At 44.7% G+C, this 7500-nt stretch overlaps 1 protein-coding gene across 1 annotated transcript in view; it reads left to right on the top strand.

The window, feature by feature from the left end:
• The window catches only part of LOC108281094 (transmembrane protein 88B), a 6676-nt gene extending 4577 nt beyond the window's left edge, over positions 1-2099 (top strand). Inside the window, exon 3 of the mRNA XM_053674080.1 lies at positions 1-2099. This exon is cut by the window's left edge and continues 1842 nt beyond it. The gene's annotated coding sequence lies outside the window, so the exon portion shown is untranslated.
• Positions 2100-7500: the final 5401 nt, after the last annotated feature.

The following is a 7500-nucleotide window of genomic DNA, read 5'->3' as shown; positions in this document are numbered from 1 at the left end:
TCAAAAACCATGAACTTAATATCAATTTCTTCTTTATGGACCATTGTATAAAAGTAATATCACACTCGCAATCATGCTGCTGTACTGAATATCAACACGGCTGTGATTCCCAGTCATTACTAGTGAACATCAGTGATTACCAGTGATTACTAGTGATTATCAGTGATTACTAGTGATTATCAGTGATTGCTAGTGATTATTAATGATTGCTAGTGATTGCTATTGATTACCAGTGATTACTAGTGATTATCAGTGATTACCAGTGATTACTAGTGATTATCAGTGATTTCTAGTGATTATCAGTGATTGCTAGTGATTATTAGTGATTGCTAGTGATTGCTATTGATTACCAGTGATTACTAGTGAACATCAGTGATTATCAGTGATTACCAGTGATTATCAGTGATTACTAGTGATTATCAGTGATTGCTAGTGATTCCCAGTGATTACCAGTGATTATCAGTGATTACCAGTGATTCCTGGTGATTATCAGTGATTACCAGTGGTTACCAGTGATTATCAGTGATTACCAGTGATTACCAGTGATTATCAGTGATTACCACTGGTTACCAGCGATTACCAGTGATTACCAGTGGTTACCAGTGATTACTAGTGATTATCAGTGATTACCAGTGATTACCAGTGGTTACCAGTGATTTCTTGATTACCAGTGATTACCAGTGGTTACCAGTGATTACTAGTGATTACCAGTGATTTCTTGATTACCAGTGATTACCAGTGATTACCAGTGGTTACCAGTGATTACTAGTGATTATCAGTGATTACCAGTGGTTACCAGTGATTTCTTGATTACCAGTGATTACCAGTGATTTCTTGATTACCAGTGATTACCAGTGGTTACTAGTGATTACCAGTGATTACCAGTGATTTCTTGATTACCAGTGATTATCAGTGATTACCAGTGATTACTAGTGATTACCAGTGATTTCTTGATTACCAGTGATTATCAGTGATTACCAGTGATTATCAGTGATTACCAGTGATTCCTGGTGATTATCAGTGATTACCAGTGGTTACCAGTGATTACTAGTGATTATCAGTGATTATCAGTGATTACCAGTGATTACCAGTGGTTACCAGTGATTACCAGTGTTTACCAGTGGTTACCAGTGATTTCTTGATTATCAGTGATTACCAGTGATTACCAGTGATTTCTTGATGACCAGTGATTATCAGTGGTTACCAGTGATTACCAGTGTTTACCAGTGGTTACCAGTGATTTCTTGATTATCAGTGATTACCAGTGATTACCAGTGATTTCTTGATGACCAGTGATTATCAGTGATTACCAGTGATTACCAGTGATTACCAGTGATTACCAGTGATTTCTTGATTATCAGTGATTTCTTGATTACCAGTGATTACCAGTGATTATCAGTGATTACCAGTGGTTATCAGTTATTACTAGTGATTACCAGTGATTACCAGTGATTTCTTGATTACCAGTGATTACCAGTGATTACCAGTGATTACCAGTGGTTACCAGTGATTACCAGTGGTTACCAGTGGTTACCAGTGATTTCTCGATTACCAGTGATTTCCGGCAGCACTCTTGACTACAGCCGAATCACATCCGTGCTGCTATTCACTACATCAGCACTCTTAAGTAGCCATTTTGACATGACATGCTGGAGGTGGGGTTCTGGAGACCGTCCTAACTTTCCAAGTAGGAATTCTGAATAGGAAGTTGAGGGGGAGATTTCTTTGGATTTTGCTCGTTGGAAATTCCAAGTTCTGAGCTTCAGCTGAACGCATCGTTACAGTTGACTCCTCCTCTGTTTCCTGTCCTGAGGTCAGTGTGACATGTTAATCATATAGAGACTCCACTCTCATGGGGATTATACAGTGTAAAGTTTCAGATTAAAGTGCGAAACCTTCCTGTGCACTGAAGACTGCACAGTTTATATCCCAAGTGCCCACTGATGATGTCATGATGGGCGTTACAGCAGCTGACCAATCAGCAGCTTGTTTTCTGTCCAGCTATCCAAACTCATTCATGTATGTAATTCTAATATAACCTGTATAATGTGGAATAAAAATGAAATAAATTGTGTATCTTTGTGAATTTTTAGCTAAAATGAATTACAGTAGTATAATTACGTGTGTGTGTGTGTGTGTGTGTGTGTGTGTGTGTGTGTGTGTGTGTGTGTGTGTGTGTGTAATTGGTTGTATCAGAGAGGAAGACATGACTTTGTATTTTTTTAAATCTTTTTATGTGATTCACACTCACAAGAGAGAGACAGGCTTTTAAAGTCATTAGGGAAATCCATCACACACACACACACACACACACACACACACACACACACACACACACACACACACACACACACACACACACACACACACTTAACACATTAAAAGTCTGGCTCAAAGTCAGAAACAGTAATGAGAGAGATGCAGCGGTTTGGTGACAAAAAAAAAAACTTCAGTAAACTCTGTGTGTGTGTGTGTTTGTGTGTTTGTGTGTGTGTGTGTTTGTGTGTTTGTGTGTGTGTTTGTTTGTGTGTTTGTGTGTGTGTGTGTTTGTGAGAGTCACTTATCTTGTTGTATGATCTGAAATATCTGAGGGTGTGTATGTTGAACATGATGACCTAAACCAGAGACAAATCGTCCTACTCCAATTTTTATGCAGAAGTATTAACACTTTGCTCATAATTGATGTGTCACCACGACAACATGTAGTCGCCGGGTGTTCGCCATGGCAACACAACCAGATGACAAACAGTTGGCGGGAGTTTGATGCAGTGATTATAGAGAGACAGCAAGAAAGTGTGTGTGTGTGTGTGTGTGTGTGTGTGTGTGTGTGTGTGTGTGTGTGTGTGTGTGTGTGTGTGTGAAAGACAGAGAAACAGAAAGAGCCCAAGCTCTAAAAATGGCTTCATGACTCAGTGGGACAAAGAAAGTCTGATTTGGGGATCTGATCATCTAATCAGAAATTAATGCAATACATATTTTCTGTCAGATGTTCCTGCTCACTAATTAATTACTCTGTGTGTGTGTGTGTGTGTGTGTGTGTGTGTGTGTGTGTGTGTGTGTGTGTGTGTAGTGACATATGAGTGTGACAGGCAATTTTGTGAGCCTTTTATTTAAGTTATTTTGCCATTGTGTACACCTAAAACATGGATTTATTAATAATTATCACATCCTTGTCTCATGCTGTCACTGCACGTATACCCGCTGCACGTATACCCGCTGCACATATACCCGCTGCACGTATACCCACTGCATGTATACCCACTGCACAGATACCCACTGCACGTATACCCACTGCACATATACCCACTGCACAGATACCCTCTGCACAGATACACACTGCACGTATACACACTGCACGTATACCCACTGCACAGATACCCACTGCACAGATACCCACTGCACGTATACCCACTGCACATATACCCACTGCACGTATACCCGCTGCACAGATACACACTGCACGTATACCCGCTGCACAGATACACACTGCACGTATAGCCACTGCACAGATACCCACTGCACAGATACCCACTGCACATATACCCACTGCACAGATACACACGTCACGTATACCCACTGCACGTATACCCACTGCACGTATACCCACTGCACAGATACCCACTGCACGTATACCCAATGCACGTATACCCACTGCACAGATACCCACTGCACGTATACACACTGCACGTATACCCACTGCACATATACCCACTGCACAGATACACACTGCACGTATACCCACTGCACGTATACCCACTGCACAGATACCCACTGCACAGATACCCACTGCACGTATACCCACTGCACAGATACCCACTGCACGTATACACACTGCACAGATACACACTGCACGTATACCCACTGCACAGATACACACTGCACGTATACCCACTGCACGTATACACACTGCACGTATAGCCACTGCACAGATACACACTGCATGTATACCCACTGCACGTATACACACTGCACGTATACACACTGCACGTATACACACTGCACGTATACACACTGCACAGATACCCACTGCACGTATACACACTGCACGTATACCCACTGCACATATACCCACTGCACAGATACACACTGCACGTATACACACTGCACGTATACACACTGCACGTATACCCACTGCACGTATACCCACTGCACAGATACACACTGCACATATACACACTGCACGTATACACGCTGCACAGATACCCGCTGCACGTATACCCGCTGCACAGATACACACTGCACGTATACCCACTGCACAGATACACACTGCACGTATACCCACTGCACAGATACCCACTGCACAGATACCCACTGCACATATACCCACTGCACAGATACCCACTGCACAGATACACACTGCACGTATATCCACTGCACAGATACACACTGCACGTATACCCTCTGCACGTATACCCACTGCACGTATACCCACTGCACAGATACCCACTGCCCGTATACCCACTGCACAGATACACACTGCACGTATACCCGCTGCACAGATACACACTGCACGTATACCCACTGCACAGATACCCACTGCACAGATACCCACTGCACAGATACCCACTGCACAGATACCCACTGCACGTATACACACTGCACGTATACCCACTGCACGTATACCCACTGCACAGATACACACGTCACGTATACCCACTGCACGTATACCCACTGCACGTATACCCACTGCACAGATACACACTGCACGTATACCCTCTGCACAGATACCCGCTGCACGTATACCCGCTGCACAGATACCCGCTGCACGTATACCCACTGCACAGATACACACTGCACGTATACACACTGCACGTATACCCTCTGCACAGATACACACTGCACGTATACCCGCTGCACAGATACACACTGCACGTATACCCACTGCACAGATACCCACTGCACAGATACCCACTGCACGTATACCCACTGCACATATACCCACTGCACGTATACCCGCTGCACAGATACACACTGCACGTATACCCGCTGCACAGATACACACTGCACGTATACCCACTGCACAGATACCCACTGCACAGATACCCACTGCACAGATACCCACTGCACAGATACCCACTGCACGTATACACACTGCACGTATACCCACTGCACGTATACCCACTGCACAGATACACACGTCACGTATACCCACTGCACGTATACCCACTGCACGTATACCCACTGCACAGATACCCACTGCACGTATACCCAATGCACGTATACCCACTGCACAGATACCCACTGCACGTATACACACTGCACGTATACCCACTGCACATATACCCACTGCACAGATACACACTGCACGTATACCCACTGCACGTATACCCACTGCACATATACCCACTGCACAGATACACACTGCACGTATACCCACTGCACAGATACCCACTGCACGTATACACACTGCACGTATACCCACTGCACATATACCCACTGCACAGATACACACTGCACGTATACCCACTGCACAGATACACACTGCACGTATACCCACTGCACGTATACACACTGCACGTATAGCCACTGCACAGATACACACTGCATGTATACCCACTGCACGTATACACACTGCACGTATACACACTGCACGTATACACACTGCACAGATACCCACTGCACGTATACACACTGCACGTATACCCACTGCACATATACCCACTGCACAGATACACACTGCACGTATACACACTGCACGTATACACACTGCACGTATACCCACTGCACGTATACCCACTGCACAGATACACACTGCACATATACACACTGCACGTATACCCGCTGCACAGATACACACTGCACGTATACCCACTGCGCGTATACGCACTGCACGTATACGCACTGCGCGTATAAACACTACGCGTATAAACACTGCGCGTATACCCACTGCGCGTATAAACACTGCGCGTATACACACTGCGCGTATAAACACTGCAAGTATACCCACTGTACGTATAAACGCTGCACGTATAAACGCTACATGTATAACCGCTGCACAGATACATGCTGCGCGTATACCCACGTATAAACACTGCACGTATAAACACTGCGCGTATAAACACTGCGCGTATACACACTGCGCGTATACCCACTGCGCGTATAAACACTGCGCGTATACACACTGCACGTATACCCACTGCACAGATACACACTGCGTGTATACCCACTGCGCGTATACACACTGCGCGTATACCCACTGCACAGATACACACTGCACATATACACACTGCACGTATACACGCTGCACAGATACCCGCTGCACGTATACCCACTGCACAGATACACACTGCACGTATACCCTCTGCACAGATACACACTGCACGTATACACACTGCACGTATACACACTGCACGTATACCCACTGCGCGTATACACACTGCGCGTATACCTGCTGTGCGTATACCCACTGCACGTATACGCACTGCGCGTATAAACACTGCGCGTATAAACACTGCGCGTATACCCACTGCACGTATACGCACTGCGCGTATAAACACTGCACGTATACCCATGCACGTATAAACACTGCAAGTATACCCACTGCACGTATAAACGCTGCACGTATAAACGCTACACGTATAACCGCTGCACAGATACAGCTGCACGTATACCCACTGCGCGTATAAACACTGCGCGTATAAACACTGCGCGTATAAACACTGCGCGTATAAACACTGCACGTGTACACACTGCACGTGTACACACTGCACGTATACCCATGCACGTATAAACACTGCACGTATACACACTGCACGTATAAACGCTGCACGTATACACGCTGCACGTATACACTCTGCACGTATACACTCTGCACGTATAAACACTGCACGTGTACACACTGCACGTATACCCATGCACGTATAAACACTGCACATATACACACTGCACGTATAAACGCTGCGCGTATACACGCTGCACAGATACACACTGCACATATACCACTGCACTTATAAACACTGGACGTATACACACTGCATGTTTACACTCTACAAGTATACACACTGCGAGTTTACACACTGCACATATACACACTGCATGTTTACACAGTGCATGTATACACACTGCATGTTCACACACTCTGCGTATACACACTGCATATATACACACTCTGCGTATACACACTGCATGTTCACACACACTCTGCGTATACACACTGCATATATACACACTCTGCGTATACACACTGCATGTTCACACACACTCTGCGTATACACACTGCATATATACACACTCTGCGTATACACACTGCATGTTCACACACTCTGCGTATACACACTGCATGTATACACACTATACGTATTGAACAAAAATTGCACTGAAACTCAGTTTTATCCTCGTCCAGTGAGAAGCGTTTTTATGTTCATATATGTTTATTTTTAGTATACACTGGGTTATGAAGTTCAAGATGTCTTATGTTCAAGTTTAAAGTCGAAATGAATGACATTTACTTTACCGCACAGTGCTGTGAGTGCCTCTGTAGTGGTATTGATCCTTACAGTA

This window comes from Ictalurus punctatus, chromosome 21, assembly GCF_001660625.3.
Source record: "Ictalurus punctatus breed USDA103 chromosome 21, Coco_2.0, whole genome shotgun sequence".
NCBI classification, from domain to species: domain Eukaryota; kingdom Metazoa; phylum Chordata; class Actinopteri; order Siluriformes; family Ictaluridae; genus Ictalurus; species Ictalurus punctatus.
The sequence above is the reverse complement of the archived record's forward strand: the minus strand, read 5'-3'. Positions and strand labels throughout refer to the sequence as shown.